Consider the following 17,802-nt stretch of genomic DNA (forward strand, 5'->3'; position numbering starts at 1 on the left):
GATTATGTATTTCGCCTTGGTCTATATTTCCCTCCTTCTGCATAAGATTTATTAAGGTACTCAGTCATAGAATTGCCCCGGCTTCCTGACAATGTTCAGTCCAGATTAAAGCCGTCCTTCATTAAACCCTCCCTGAAACAACTAACAATAGCCCCAATTCTGTAAATTCTTTCTTAAAACTCTCTCACTAAGATGCCTCATAGTTGCTCATGGGGTGTATTCTCCCTTGTGGCAATGAGCAATAAACTCAACTTGTTCAATTATAGGTGTCTTCTTGGTGGTTTTGGCTGAAAGGTATTGATAATTCTCTAATGCTATTGTTCACTAAGTACAAACTGACTTCTCTTAGATACTTGAGTTTAACACTAAGGTATAAAACTCTTTTGATTAAACTCTACAAGTTTACCATATTATCAAAATATTTTGTTATTCTATCCCACGTCAGTTAAATAGAATATTTTGGAAGCTTCCAGACGAAATGATGATGGAATAAATTATTTTTAAGGCATGAGAAAAAGGGAAAAGAAAGGTGGAGTTTCTATTTCTTTACTCCCCTTACATAAGAAAGGGAAATCCCCTTCTACAGTTGTGGAGCTCTGTGGCAAAGTGGTCACATGTATTCTATGGAAGCAATATATTTCCTAACATTCTTGACTTATCACCATAATTTCTAACAGTTCCCTCAAAAATTTCTCCATGGAGCTGTCACAATATTTTTCTTCCTTCTAAGAATACCAGAGTGCTTTTTCTTCTCAAGTTCTTCTTGTGTTGTATAATGTGACAGGTTATTAAATCAATTTCTCTTCCTCTCTTTAAATAAGACAGAGCATCAAGTATAGCGATCCTTCAGAATTAAAGATGACAACCTGGAGATGTTTGGATTCATTCTTCAGTTCTAATACACACACATACACAACCCACATCTCTCTTGCAAACTCATACATACAATATAGTAATATATTAATTAGTTATGTTTTGATTATATTTGCATTCATTATATTTTTCTTATATCAGTATATTAATAATTAATGTACTTAATATAAAAATAATTTTGGAAGGAGGAGGACAAAAATGCTATTAGAATCACTTAAGTGAGCTCAAGTTATGCAAAACAAGGAAATATTCATTCTGTGACTGGGTCAATAAGGTATGGCAAAGAGTTAGGAAGTCTATATGTTAAACTCTAAATATTTAAAATATTTTTCAAAGAATTGCCTCCTTTGCATCTCATAGTTTGCTGTTAGGTACACACTGGTATGATAATTTCAGGTAGACAACTGGGTAATTTTTATCTATCTATTTATTTATTTATTTTAGAGACAGGGTTTCTCTCTTTCCCCAGGCTAGAGTGCAGTAGCGTAATCATAGCTCACTGTAACCATTGAACTTCTGGGCTCAAGTGATCCTCCCACTCAGCCTCCCAAGCTGCTAGGACTACAGGTGCACACCACCATGTCCAACTAATTAAAAACAAAATTTGGAATGACAGGGTCTTGCTATATTGCCCAGGCTGGTCTTGAACTCCTGGCTTCAAGCAATCCTTCCACCCCAACCTCCCAAAACTCTGGGATTACAGGGGTAAGCCATTGTGCCAAGACTAACTAATTTTTAAAGCTTAAACAATGTCTATATCTTTTGACCAAACACTTCCCCTAAGAAAACAAATAGGTGTTCACGTAAATATATTAATAAAAATAATGATGACTAAGAGTTATTTAACATTAAGTGCCAGGCACTATTGTGTGTTAAATTCTTAAAACTCTACAATGTAGATAGTTTTATTGTCTCCATCACACAGATGAGAAAATAGAGGTAATTTACTTGTACAAGACCTTATAGCTGATAAATAATAGAGCAGGAATTCAAATATAGACAGTCTGTAACTGGAGTTACACTGTGCACTGTCTCTCAATATTAGAAGCACATTCATTGTTGAATTATTGATACAATCTCAAACTGGAAACACTCTGTTCCTCCCCTGGTATTACCCATTATCATTCACCCAGTTGCTCATATCTTTGGAATCATTCTTGACTCTGTATTTTTTCTCACCCTCTACTTCCAATTCATCAGCAAAGTCTATAGTGTCTGCTTTGAAAATGCAATTCATTTCCACCCACTCTCATCTCCTCCATGGTTATTACCTGATCCAAACTACCATATCCCTCATCTGAATGAATACCTCTGTGGTATTCAGGATCCACTCTTGTCTCTGTACACTGACACAAGCAGATAGTGTCGTTACCATTGCTTAAAATGCAAATTGCTTCTCTGTTCCAAGACATCCAATTTCCTCCAATCACATATGGAATAAAATCCCAAACCCCTACCATTGCCTACACAGCTCTACATGATCTTGCCCTTGGCTCCCTCCCCATGATCACTTCTCTCACTCTTGTCTTCTTATACCACTGCCCTCCCACCACACTCACCGCCTCCCTGCTATTCTTTTTATTATCACGGTGATGATAAGAACACCTAACATGAGATATACTCTGTTAACAATCTTTTAAGTGCACAGTACAATATTGTTAACTATAGGCATAATGTTGAAAAGATCTCTAGGACCTACTTGTCTTGCACAATTTAAACTTTATTCCTTAAACGTGCCAATCAAGTGCCTGTGTCATGGACTCTGCTTTCTGTTGGAACACGTTTTCCCTACATCCAAATGGCTCACTCCTTACCTGTTCAGGTTTCTGTGCAAACATTATTTCCTCAGAGAAGTCATTCCTGACCACAATTTTTAAACTAATCCCTTATCCTTCTCCACCCCCTTCCCTGCTTCATTTTCTTTCCTAGCACTTACCATTGTTTGACAATGGGTTATACATTTATTGTATATATTCAATTCTCCCCACTAGTTCAAAAGTTGGGATCATGTGTAGTTCCTTGCTGTATTCCCAGCCCTTAGAAAAGTGCCTGGCATATGGTAAGAACTCAATAAATGTTTACTGAATGAATCAAAGAATGAACCATTTATACGTGCATAGGTGAATCATGGTTCACTCTAAGAAATAACTGCTTCCTGACATTAAATTGTAGAAAATATTTATTAGAATCATAAAAATATAATTGAGAAAATCTCAAAGTAGTAAACAGGCAGTGGGTAAGAAAGGACCAAATATCAAAGAGATGGAGATGACTGTGTTTAGACTCGGTGGCTCCCACAGCCATGGGTGCACTGGTCTCTAGGAAGGCAGCAGGTGTTGGCATGGTGGGCACCAGCAGGAGAGGACTCACAGTGTGAACAGAGGATGTGAGATCTGAACAGAGGATCTTAGAGGGCAGCTTCCACCTGAATTGATTATATAATCATGGAAACATTGTTATAACATCTCTGAATCTCAGTTTTCTCATTTGTAAATTGGCAGTGAAAATAATAGTACCAACCTTAATAACTTGTGTTAACCAAATGCTGAAGGGCTACACAGATAGTAGTTGCTTTTATTTCTTCTTCTTCTTTATTATGTCTAGTAGTGGTCCAGTAGTCTATAGTGATACTGTATATATGTATGTTCATAAAATTGGGGCTCAAAACCAGGAGAGAGATTTCAATTATATTTTCTTCCTGTTGTACTTCTTCAGGCTGTGCATTTCTTAAGTTTAATGTTCAGGTTAGAAAGTCTTTCCTTTTACAAGTTCTACATTTGCATCTTTCAAGGTTCCAGGAAAGCTCCCTAAATGGGAATTGGGATTATAAATATGCATATATTCATCTTATTCACACCCTCTAAGGTAATCATGGATCACATGGTAATAAGATGGGTTCTTTAGTTAACCAATATTTCTAGGTATAGCCCAAGGTTTAACTATGTGCCAAAAACTCGACACTTTTCCTACCCAGAGGGAGGGTCTATGGCTTTACCCGGAGACTGCCATGTATGGGGAGTCTACATGTAGGTGCTCAGAATGGAAGTCCTAGCCCAACACATGAGTGAAGATGCCCTCAGCTGATTTGAAGCTCCAGCCATTCAATCACCCCCAGCCTTCCAGCCCTCCCAGATGAGGTCCTAGACATTGTGGAACAGAAATAAATCATACCAACTGTGCTCTGTCTAGTGTCCTGATGCACAGAGTCCATGAGTTTAATAAAATGGCTTTTGGAGGGTAATTGTCATGAAACTGTAGTAACCAAAACAAACTAGATGAAGCAGATCTTCAATGGGGTGAGCTAAAATAGGTTTCGCTATTATAAATCCTCATTTCTCAGAAGTTGTTTTGAAAAGTCTAATACTGACCAAAGTGGGAGAAAAGGTATCAAATTTTCTTCCTTTGATACACAGTTCCAAAACTGTAATCTTTCAACAAGAACTAGTCTTTACGCTCAAGAAAAAAAATATCTAGGACTAAATTCTCAGATGAGATGAAGCTCTTGAAATATCAAGTGTTTGAAAACAGACTAGCCAAGATAGGGAGTTGAACATTTCTGAGCTTAAATCAAGATAAAATATTTAATTAGCCTACAAACTGACCCCGAGAACATCTGCAGTTTCCAGAAGGGAAGAAATTTCTTGTCACTTCTCTTCCAAGACTGCCAAACAGTGGGGGCCGATGTTGGCACAGAAGCAAAGATAGGAAGGGAAGGTTATCAGTATGGCCTCCCTGAGATTCTGAGTCCATAGATTAGAAAACACGGACTAATGGAATGAAGTCACTCCAAGTCTATTCATCTTCTTCAAAATGCAGGGAGTGGAGGGGATAAAGAGACTTAGATAATTCTTCAGTAGGGGAGCCAAATCAATCAAAGTGGTTAGTCAGAGACTTGGCAGAAACTTAGAGACCTGTTAAATTTTCTTACTAAACATTCTCTCCTGTTACACAAATTAATGGGTCCATGAATACTTGGGCTGGGCAGCAAACCAAAAACTTGCCTCTGGCATTAAACACACCTCAACATAGGTATTACCTGATAATATCTTTCATATACTGAGAACTAAGTGATCTACTAAACACATTAGTTTTGCATACATTATATCCTTTAAGTATAATAGCATTTAATATTTATCAAGTGCTCACTATGCACCAACTACTGTATTAAGTAATTCTTAACTATCATCTCAAGTTGTCCTATAATAAACCTATGAATAGGTGTTATTGTTACCTTCCTTCTACAAATAGTAAAAATGCAGGCACAGGGAAGTTGAGGCATTTATATAAGGTCATACAGATAACCCAAGCAGTCTGACCCCAGAGCCTACAGCATCAGCCTCTTTGTTATCCTGCCGGCCAGTCATTTAATTTTGACAACCATTTAGGGATTAGTAGTATGAGCGGCTCAGAGATGTTAAGTGACTTTCCCAAAGTCATACAGTTAACCTGTAGTGAACCTCTACCTAGTTTCCAAACTGACCTCAGATCAAGCCAAGCTGCTATGACAGCTTCCTAAGTTGTCTAGCACAGTAATTTCAGATTGAATTAAAGTCTGGTGAGTCACACCACAAATAGTTTAGTTTCGTTCTGAGATAAACAAGCTCAATATTTATTTATTTTTTCCTTATGTTATTCTTTCTCTGAGTTTTCAAATATTTTTTAGTAGTGAAAACATATTTTCCCCTTTTAAACAAAAATCTCACACAGACCCCAATATGTTTCATAGTTTAAGGTGATATTTTATTAGTACAACTTGAAATTTCTGTTGCTTACTATAATGTCAATCAATGGGATCACACTATGAGGGTTAGCGGTTTCTAATATGTTGAAATTTCAGTACGATGTTGTCACATCTACAGTTAGCTGATCTTTGACAAGAGTGCCAAAAACACACAATGGGGAAAAGAGAGTTTCTTCAATAAATGGTGTTGGGAAAACTGAATACCATACAAAAGAATGAAATTGAACCTTTATCTCACACCATAACAAAAATCAACTAATAACAGATTAAAGACTTAAACATAAGACCTGAAACTATAAGAAAACAGGGAAAACACAGGGAAAAAGCTTCTCAACACTGATCTGGGGAAGAATTTTTTTTGGCTATGATGCCAAAAGCACAGGATACAAAAGCAAAAACAGACAAGTGGGATTGAATCAAAGAAAAAATCTTCTACACAGCAAAGGAAACAGTCAACAGAGTGAAAGGCAACCTATGCACTGGGAAAAAATATTTGTAAATCATATATCTAACAAATAATTAATTTCTAAAATATATAAGAAACACCTAAAATTCAATAGCAAAAAATGCAAATAAACTGAGCCTTAAAGTGGGCAAAGGACATGAATAGACATTTCTCTAAAGAAGACTTTAAAATGGACAACAGGTATACGAAAAAGTGTTCAACATCACCAATCATCAGGGAAACGCAAATCAAAACCACAATGAGACATCACCTCACACCAGTAAGGATGGCTATTATTTTTTAAAAAGATGACTACTGTTGGTGAGGTTGAGAAGAAATTGGAACCTTTGCACGCTGTCGATGGGAATGTAAAATGCTACAGCTACTATTCAAAACTATTTAAAAAGCAGTTCAAAAAATTAAAAAGAGAACCACCACATGATTTGGTAATCTCACTACAGGAGACATATCTAAAAGAACTGAAATCAGGCTCTCAAAGAAAAATCTGCAATCCTGTGTTCATTACAGCATTGTTCACAGTAGTCAAGATATAGAAACAACCCAAATGTCCAACAACAGATGAATGCATAAAGAAAATGGGATATAAACATACAACATAATGGGACCCCCATATCTAAAAAAAATTTCCTTGATACAAACAAGAATGGAAACACATCATACTAAAACCTATAGAACACAGAAAAAGCAGGTCTTAGAGGGAAGTTTACAGCAATAAATGCCATTATCACAAAAGAAGAACGATTTCTAATAAGCAACCTAACAGTGCACCTCAAGAAGCTGGAGAAACAAGCCAGCTAGGTCTCAGTGAGGGACTTGAGGATGATAAACTTAGATAGTACCTGGGGTGGAGCAGAGAAGAGACAGATCTCCAGCATCAACCACAGCTAAACACTCTCCCTGCCCCACCCAGAGAGAAAGGTGGAGAGAAAGAAAGAAGAGGAGCATGAAGAAGTTTAAACTCAAAAGATGTAAGAAAGGAAAATTAAGGCTAATAGAACCAGTTAGGAACTATTCCATAGTCCTCATTCCTGAGTGGCAGGAAATGTCCTTCAAGCAACCTATTACAACCCCAATAAACATAGTTACAACTACTACACGCACAGTTTACACATAACCATATAAACAAACCCTTTTAGATCAAACTTCTTGCCTCAGGCACTGACAATCCTACTACCTGTGAAACGGATAAGCCTAATGGTGTAGTTGAGTTTTAATGAGTTGATTTCTTATTTTCCTAAATGAGAACAAGATGGTCCTCAAAAATCTAAGTGTCTTTAGAGGTGAATATGGGGAAATGGATCAGGGAAATGAAATTCATCTACCCACTCAATTACAAGCATCCATTGTGCCAGGCACTGTCGTAGATCCTGGGAATGGAAAATCGATAAAGTGGTTACAGCTTAAGCATCCCAGAATCACTTCCCGAGTGACTTCCAGATCCACCTCTACCACTCTGCCTCCACCCATGGGACTCTTTTAATTGCTTTAGTCCTCAGAAAAGTTGGAGACTGAATAACATATCTTTATTTAGAAAGCATTTTTCTCAAACAATGATACATGAGTAATAATATCTTCAATAATAGTAGCACTTACTGAGTCCTCACTCTGTTCTAAGCACTCTACATGTATTGACTCATTTAATCCTCACAATGGTCCTAATGAGGTAGGTACCATAATGATACCCATTTTACAGATGAGGAAACTAAGGCACAGTAAGATTTGAGTAATTTGCTAATTCATACAGCTAATAATGGCTGGGCCAGGACTTAAACCTAGACGGTCTGGCTCCATAGTCTAAGCTCTGAACCACACTGTCCCATGCACCAGTGGGAACCTTTAGGAGGTCAGGCTGGAGCCATATAAACTGAGGATAAGGGAGATATTTCATGTGTCACCCAAAGCAGATTTAATTTCTATTTAAAAATGCAAACAATTTTAAATGAATCTAAAAAAGCTAAAGCAGTGACTACAGCATTTTCATACACATTGGTGGGTCTTGCATTGTTACTATCTTCTAATAAGGCATTTTGGCAAGTTCAATCAAAAGTCTTAACAATGTTCCTACCCTTTGACACATCAATTCTACTTCTGAGGGAGAAAAACCCAAATATGGGGTGATGGAGGCAGATGTCCCTTATATATAAGAAATTTACCCTAGAATTATTTATAATAGCAAAATTTTGAAAATCAATGTCCAACAGAGGAAAATTGGTTAAGCAAACTGTGGTAGACTTTCTATGTGGAATATTATACAACCATTTAAGTGATGATTATGAATAATTTTGAATAACAGAAATATACATTTATGCTTTATCATGAAATAAAAAAAGAACAGAATACAAATCATAAATATAGTATGAGCATCACTCTCATTGCTATCATAATATCACAACAAATAGAAATCCCATGTTTAAAAAGGTATTCTTAAAAGAAATGCTATTAGATGAAGCCAAAATAATAGAACAAACCTGGGAGATCTTAGTAACACAAATTTGAGAAATTGAGATGCAAATCTCAGTATGTTCCCTACAAATCAAAAAGGTGAACTCTAATAGGGGGAAAAGTATATGTGCAGAGTAAAAAAAATATAATTAATTGCATACGTATTAAATAGCCGAGTCTTGTCTTGGCACAGATTGCACAGAAAAGATCTGAGTTTTAATTAATCACAAACCACAGTACTATTGTAAATGGAGTTTTAGAGCATATTAATAGAAATGAAGAATGCAAGTCCCTGATGTCACTGTCCCACTGTGTTCTACCTTGATGAAAGCCTCCATTGTACTTGATAACTCCTGGTGTCACATTTTAGGAACCATGGATGCTTTACCTTATTTTACCACCTCAAGATAAGGGACCTTCACCGTCAGTACTGAGATCTTTACCTCATTATCTTAAGAAATTAAAAATAACTTTCTCTACAAAATGTTCAGGAATCCCCACTCTAAAATTCATGACCAGGAAAATGAATGGTTAATTTGGGGGAAGATCAAGAGTTTGGTCCAAAGACAGGCTCAGTAGAAGCAAATGCTGGATACAACAGAGGCCAGATTACTAATGTGCAAGAATACCAACACCATCTACTCCAAATCAACATTTAATACGCGATTTTAGATGAAGACAATGATAAAAAGAAGAATTTGAATGCCTAAAATTAAAGAAGAAAAAAAATGTCAATTTTAAAGACTAGTGGCATTATGTTGGGTTCCTCTACCTTCATAGAGATCAGGATGAGAGAAGTACAATGTCACGGAGACAACATAGGAATTGGAGACACAAAGATCTGAGCTCAAATCCTAACACCTCTTCTCACTAGTCTTGTGACCATGGACATGTACTTGTTCTATGTGAGTGTCAGTTTTCCTACCTGTAAAACAGGTAATCACAGTCGCTATCCTATAACACTGTCATAAGGATTAAACGAATATGCATGTAAAGACTTAGCACATGGCATCCAGCAAACACTCCGTGAATGGTATCCATTATTCTCAGAGGGGAGCAGTGAAGCATAGGGGAAGCATAGTTTCTGGAGTCAAACAGTCTGGGTCTAATTTGTCATAGCTCCTTCATTTACTACTCGCGTGACCCTTGAGCAAATTATTTAACTCTTATGTGCCTATATACTATGTGATTTTTATTTATCAATTATACCTCAATAAAGATGGAAAAAATAAAACATATATGGAGCCCAATTTGTGGGGTTATTTTGATAATTAAATATGATAATACATATAAAGTACTCAGGTGAGTACCTGATAGATTATATAAGTACTATCAATATATTTAAGGTATTATAAATAAATCTTCATTATCATTAATAAAAAAAGATAAAATAAAGTGAAATTACAAAGAAAGTAGGATTTTCTTAAGGAGATGATTATCAATAATGAGTCTAGTGAAACATGAAAAAATGTACCCAGGATAGGTACCAAAAACACATCCTTTGAGATGTTGAAGGTGGTTCAAGCTAGAGGCAGAGGGATCTTAATTGTAGATGCCCCCTCAAACTCTTTCCCCAACCTGTAATTCCATCATTCAAATGACCAGCATGGGATTCAAGGCACATTGTGAAAACTCTTGGTGACCAATGCTCAGTCTGAATGTCCAGAATGTAGCTTGCCAGTTCCAGGCTAAGGAGGCCGTAAGGCCAATGTCACGGTGCTTTCCTCAAAGCAGGAGGCAGACATTATTCCTCAAGCAGATGAAATTATCTTCAAGGCATACAAGATAATTAAGAGCCAACACACATTTCAATTCAAATACATTTTTCTCATTTGTAGCCAAAATTTTCCATCTCATGTGATTCTGCTTTCAGACATGATGATGTTGACAATTTTGAGATTTTAATTATAAGGAAGCCAATTAGTCATATATTATGCAACCCAGTAATCTTTTCCTATGTGCAAGTGTATGTATCATTTACAGATTGAACATCATGGGACCACCAGCCTCTGGTCTCAGAGACATGGCATCAGGCAACAGGGAGGAAATATTTTTCTGGCTCTAATATTTCATTTTGTTTTCTTTTCTATTCAAATACTCAGGGTAAGATTTCTAATATCACCAAAATCAACTTTTTTTTCTTTTTTTTTAAGAAAAGAAACTATTCTTATTAAGGATGTGTTAAGGGGGAGGTAGAAAGCAACATCGAAGTTTTCCCAAATGGGAGTTTGATGCAAATCCACAGTGGAAAACTTTGTGAACAACAGAAGAAAACGGTTGTTTTTTATCAATTGTCATGCTAGGTGTTAACCACTGAAACGTTGCAAGTCAACACAGTGTGAAGAGAAAATCTTTCGAGAAAGAAGCTTGTCTGTGATATCCAGAGGGGATATTTTAATTGACTTAATTTTCATTTTTTAGCTCTGTTTGTGTCCACAACTGAGAGGTTAACTGTGTTTCAGAGACCTAGCCAAGGGGGTGCAGAAGTGTAGTCTAAACTCAAATACCTCTGGGCCCACTTAGGTAGGCAAATGAGTGAAGGAGCCTGACTAGCAGGAAGCACAAGGACAAACTCCATATTCTGTTAAGGAGAGAAGCTGCTAATTATCACAGCTCATTGTCGCCAAAGGATTACTCAAAAGAAAGCAGAAAGCTGAGGCAGAAAGCAGAAAGGCTTTTATGAAAAGCCTTATCTTTAAATTTTGGCAACTATTACAAAACAGACTGTAAGGCCAGACAAAATATGTCTGCAGGCTACAGAGAGGCCACCAGCTTCAAGTTTGCAACCCTTAATAAAGCAGAAAGAGCACTAGTTTTAGAATCAACCAGATTCCAGCTTTACTGTTTGCTAGTTGTATGCTCCTGAGCAATTTATTAATTCTGCCTAAGCCTCAGTTTTCTTTTCTGGTTAGTAAACTACTGTATTGCACAGTAGTTGTAAGGATAGAATATATGTAAAATGTCTAATACATAACTGGTATCAGCACATTTTGATGGCTACTTTATCATCAACTAAATGTTCATATTGCCTGTCCCATTTTCATAAAAGTTCTAGGCTTTGGAGCAATGGAAAATTGAGTATCTTAAGTACAGGGGAAGTTGCTATTTTGAATTTTATCCTCAGGGCTCAATACACAAAAGGGTGATGCCCCACTACTATCCCAAGCATGGAAGAGACTTGTTTCATAGAGCTCTTCCATGAAGTCTCTAGCCAAGAAAAAATTGCCTTGAAAGTTCACAACCCACTTCTCTGGGAGTAGACAAGCTCACCACCATGGGCACACACTTCCTCTTCTGTGCTGCTAACAGGAATGCTAGATCATATGGCAACCAAACCCTATGTCTGGGTAGGTGAGGGTGGGGAGGAAAAAGAGAAAATAAAGAATAGTGGAGGAATGGAAGAGTGATTGATTTTTAGCCCTAACTCATAGAAAGATAGCCTAGGCACCCCACTCACTGTATACTTAGGGAAAGGAATTGATTTAAGACGTTGTTTTGAGCCCCCTTTCTCAAGGTTACATGATCGTCTAAGACTCCAGCCCTCTGTCTCTAAGGTGGAGTGAGTTCTACTGGACACTGTGGTCTTTGGGAACACAAGCCACATATTTTTCATGATTCTCAATACATGCTGGGGTTCAAAATCTGTGTTGCTTTTTCATAAGGCTATTATCAGCAACAAATGACATAATGTAAGTAGATGGACTTTGTGAATATAAAGTGCTATATGGATACATTATTATTAATATTAAAAGCCATAATCTTATATTAGAGTCCACTGATAAGTGATGTGTTAGATACAACCACACTGATTATTGTTAACAATTATTACCAGCAATTCACCAAAACCCATGATTCATCATAACATGTTTTCATATGGAATTGATCCAAGGGTAATTAGTTCTCAGAATTACTGAGAGCTTCTTATGAAGGAGCCCAATAATTGTATATTAACATTAAATGGGAAAATGGAATTAATGGTGTATAGAGCAACATCTTAGACGTTTGGAAAACCAATTGGTTTTCCCAATGAGGACAAGTATTCTGTCACTCATAGGATCTCTGCCAAGGGACACTCAATCGTGAGCTTGGCTCTGCTTCATGGAGAATATCCAGCCACACCCAGGAATAAAGCATGTGCTCCAGTGAATTGAATAGAAGTCTTTAGTTCACTAGGGTCCTTGCCTTTTGAACCTCTGAGAACTGTTCATTTATTCCACTTGGTCATGATGTTCAGTTCCAGGAGTCAGGGAACATGTCCCTATTTCCACTACTCAGTGGAAGATGAAGAACATTCTAAATAATCATTACACTTAACTGTCACCATACATTGTCATCATTGTATGCCAGGAGTGAGTGCAGAGGGGATTTTTAAAACATGAGTATGATCCTAAACTAGGGAATTGAAATGGTAGGTCTAAAACTCTCAGTTTGAAATGTATCTCCAAGTTGTAAATTTTCTCTTCCCACTTTTCTATAAGTAAAAATCATGGCCATTACTAATTTACTGAAAGTTTGCACCCAATAAAAACACCATCCCCTTTTGAAATTCTGGAAGGAAACACAACCATCTTCTCTGAATTCTTAATCCTTAGACATATATCCCAAACACTGCTGGTCTGTAAAAAGCAACGATCTTTTCTGCATTTCAGAACAACTGATTTCCAATACTTCAAAGACATAGCAGTTCATTCTCATTGACCCTTAATACCGTGAACAGCAACAGATCAGATTATAGGCCTTACTGAGTCTCAAAATCAGGCTTACATTTTTATGATTCACTGTAGAGTTCAAATGTTTTCTTCCATTATTAACAAATTATAGCCAATGAAAAGAACAAATATTTCCCCTTCATGTGGGAAGTCCAACTGAAGGTAATTATAACTATTGCAGGAATAAACTGAGCTGTAAACCAGGGCATCACAGGGCCCTTTCTCTGCTAGAATTCCATTAGAAGAAGTACAGTCCAGCCATCACAAGTAAGAAAAAAGAAATGTTAATTTCTAGTTACATATCCCCCCAAAAATTTAAGCTATAAAATTAATTGCCCATGGTAACATATTTTTTTTAAGAGACAGAGTCTCACTATGTTGTCCGGGCTGGCTTTGAACTCCTGGGCTCAAGCAGTCCTCTTGCCTCAGCCTCCCAAGTAGCTAGGACTACAGACACACGCCAACACACCCACCTGTCATAGCAGTTTTACAAACCCCTTTTCTTCTCCTCTCCACCCTAACCAAATTCTCTAGCATATCAAAGATGCTTCTGGAACCACACTGGTTATTTAGATTTACATTTAAATTAATTAAAATTAAGTAATCCAAAATATGATTCTTCAGTTACAATAGCTACCTTTCAAGTGCTCAATAGCCACATGTGACTAGTGTCTATTTTATTGGACAGTGCAGACACAGAACATTTTCATCATTTTCGGGAATTCTGTTGGAGAGTGCTGATCTAGAGACTCTCTTTTGCTAAACTTTAAAATCCTCTCTGAAAGATAAGCTCACCTTGCTTTTCACTCTCTCATCCTGACACCCCTCAACAATCTCTTCATTATGCAAATCAGTTTAGCCTCTGGGTTTGTTATTTTTTTTCTTCATTTAGCCAATTGCCAGATTCCCCAAAATGAAAACACTCAGGAAACTGACACAGCCAGCATGAATTCTCTTATGTAAGGCTTTCATTTGATTCTGTAATTCTGTATATAGAAACCTCTTTGGAAATCCAGACATTTTCCAGTGGGTGGATACAGAAAAATGCACACATCAATAAATCTTGTTCATGTGCACTGCTCATGCATGCTAGCCTTCACTAAATGTAATAGCAGAGCTAAGTGATTTAAATAGGCTGTCAGGTGCTTCTCATTTCTACCATAGGTGTGGAGTAGAGACCACTCGTTTAACTTGTACAGAAAAGTAGGAGTTGGCACTAAATAAATATACACTACTTGATGATGACTGAGTGAATGATTCTCCAAGTTATCGGCAGTTGTTAGAAGGTTCAGATGTTGGTCATTTGCCTCTTTACTCTCAAATATATTCTATATCCTCTCTCTGGAAATCTTGTCAACTGGTTTCCAGCAAGGTTTGCCCAGTGGAAGGCACTGATGAGAGCAATGGAAGGGAGCTGCCAGGGTATCCCCATCTCCCTTCCAGGAAGCATTTCCAGCACCATCTGCATTTCCTCTATTTTTCTGCTTCCCACCAGATAGGCCCTTGTTCCATGGATCCAGCTTCTGCTAGGTGACCCAGCTGTTTGGTTCTGGTATTACTATCTACTCTTTTTGTCCTCCTTGCCTACTGGTGTGCTTGTAAAATTTAATAACTGGGTATCTTAGAAGGGGAGAGAGGAGGGGAAGAAGTCCTGATTTAAAATGTTTCCCAATGTCTATGGTGTAAATATATCCTGACTTGTAAAATTCCTGAATATTTAACAACCTGTTCTCAGGAGACTATACAAGGTAGCTCCAGCACATTACTGCTCCAGCCCTAAGCAAACTAGCAGCTTCCTGTTGTGAATCTCTGAGTTCTCTCACAGCTCTGTTTAGTTTCTCAGTATTTTTAACTCCTTTGTTGCTAGTTACCTGAATTAAATTATTTCTATTAGTTACCTGGCATTATAGCCTAACTGTACATTGTTAAGAGAGTAGAATTTGTTAGAGAAGTGCTTCTCAAAGTACCAGAATATAAATGAACCATATGACAAGCGTGCTGGAAATTAAGCTGATATCATTGGTTATAAAGAGTGAGACTTTCTAAATGAAGTGATAAAGGAAGCAATGAATCAATTTACACTGTGGCACAGCTTCTTATCTCACTATACACTGGTGACAAAGTGTGTGGGCTGGTAGCTGTGTGCAGACCACACTTTGGGTAACACTGTAATAGAGCACTTTGGAAAAGCAATTTGGCAATATGTATCAAAAGCCTCAAAAGCTTCCCATCCTTTGTCCCACCAGTTCTACTTTAACAGAATCTCTTCTAGGAACTCATCCAAAAAGAAGGGAAAAGCCGTATGTACAGAGAAGTTCATTGCAGTATTCCTTAAAATAGAGTATTTTTTGAAGCAATTTCAAGGTGAAAAAAACAGAAAAATAATTACTTAAATCTATTTGATGGGATATTACACATTTTTATAAATTACAATTTTCAATATTGTGGCAATATGGAGAAAAATATATACTACTAGGCAATAAAATCAAGAAAGAAAATTTTACATGCATGATGAGACTCATATAAGAATATGTATGCCTGAAGGAAAAGAATGAAAAGAAATATATAAAATAATAGTTGAATTATGTAAAGGGGCATTAGTAGATGGATTCTTTCCTCTAATTTTCAAAGAGTGGCTTTGTTATAATGTAGGTGTTCCATTCATTTTGTTAAATAAAAAGTTTTAAAAAGATCTACCAACAAAGTTAATGAGAAAATTTAGATGAAAAAACATATTATATATTAAGACACCCAGGAATACTGTTTTAGTTTATGATATAAGCCTTGGATGAGTCTGAAGTTAAATTAAGATCCCCAATCTGCCCATCTATCATTCATTTCCCATGCATGTTGTCTCCTCACCTGAATTTCATCTGCTCACCAACAGCTATCAAACTTCCCTTTCAGAGAGGTGGTTGATATTACATGTGTATTTACAAGTAAATATGCTGCCTTTCATGTCTTTGGAGCCTTCTTTCTATCATAGAGTGGACAAATGTCCCTTAGAGGAGCATCTTCCAGCTATTTGTAAACAGGTGGAAATATAGAAGGTATGAAGAGTTGGTCCCACGAGATCCGAAACAGGTCTATGCTTGCTCTGCTTTGCTTGGTTTCAAACTCTTTATCCAAATCTCACTGAGTACTTAATTCCCTCAGAAAGGACAAGAACTGCTTCCTCTGCTACAACCTCTTCTCCTCCCTATTCCCCCATTCACCTCAGACTAGATCTTTAACATTGCTTATTTAAATCACATACCTAAAAGCCAAAAAAAAACCAAACTTAAAAACCAGTCTTCATCCAATTTTTTCTACTTTTAAATAAACAAACAATACCCAATGGCAGAATTCAACCTGTAATATTGTCACACAAACCACCAAAGACTAATACCTGTGCCCACCATAAGTATCAAATAACAATAAAGATCTCAGGTTCTGGAGCTCAATTGCCTGAGTTTAAATATTAGATTTTCCACTTACAAGCTGACTGCTTTTGGCCAAATACTTAACCTTTCTGTCACTCAGTTTCCTCATTTGTGAAATGCAGATAATATCTCATAAGATTGTTGCAAAGGTTAAATTAGTTATTTCACATAAAGCACTTAGAACAGAGCCTGGTACTTGATACATATTCAATAAAGTTTAGCTCATGTTGTTTTAAGTTCTTACTCCAAAAAATAAGTATTGCATGATGTAGTCCCTGTAAGGCAGTCCTCCCTGCCCTTTCCCAGGTACCACGATATCTGCATGAGCATCAGTTAGAGAATCAGCTGGTCAAATGTAGCATAGTTGACACAAAGGTCCCCACTGTTTTTCCTAGAGCTTTTTTCCACTGGGTCCATGATCAGTTTGAGTTTCACAGGCACAAAAATGAGTAAATCCTTCCCAGAATAAACTTTAAAAAAAACCTAAGTTAGCTCTTGACAATTTGAGAGCCCATTGCTCTTTGGAGAACGATTCACAGTGATACCATTCTATTTACACCACTGCCCAGTGAGCTGGCATACACAAGCACAGCAAGGAGTGTGTGCTAGGAAACATTCTGAGTGCATATTCTACACATGAGTTTTTGGGGATATTTGAATGTGGTTTTACTACTTTCCAAAGCCAGTTAAAACCGAGCTGGTAGTCCTCCATCTCCTTCCTCCCACTTCTGCCACCCCAGTCATCTTACTGCTGAATATACTCATGATCTCTACAAGCAGGATTCATCTTTCTCCAGTCCTCAACCAACTCAGACCAAGATATCACATCCAACTCAGCCCCATCGACCCATTGGGCTTGGAATGAGTCACTCCTGCAGTCCTGAGGGCTGGGTTCCATTACCACTGTTGGAGTCCTACATGGCTCTCTTGGATCTACAACATTCTCCAGAACCTATGTTTCTCCACAAACCTGTGATTTGTCCTGTGTTAGCTTTGCCACCACTACCCTGTTTGGGGCTTGGTCAGAGAACTGGCCTTCAGTCTTGGTCTCTACTCCTCAGTTCTGGCCAACTTCCCTGAATAGTAGGTACTCCAGCCCAGCTCCCAGGATCAGAACTGGCCCCACTGCAGACTATTGGCCAGGGATTT

The 17,802-nt window shown here is 37.3% G+C and overlaps 1 protein-coding gene across 2 annotated transcripts in view; it reads right to left on the bottom strand.

Moving 5' to 3' along the window:
- Positions 1-17,802, bottom strand: part of CPNE4 (copine 4) — a 433,633-nt gene that overhangs the window by 310,901 nt on the left and 104,930 nt on the right. The window lies entirely within an intron of this gene.

Source organism: Lemur catta, chromosome 1 (assembly GCF_020740605.2).
Source record: "Lemur catta isolate mLemCat1 chromosome 1, mLemCat1.pri, whole genome shotgun sequence".
In the NCBI taxonomy this organism is placed as follows: Eukaryota; Metazoa; Chordata; class Mammalia; order Primates; family Lemuridae; genus Lemur; species Lemur catta.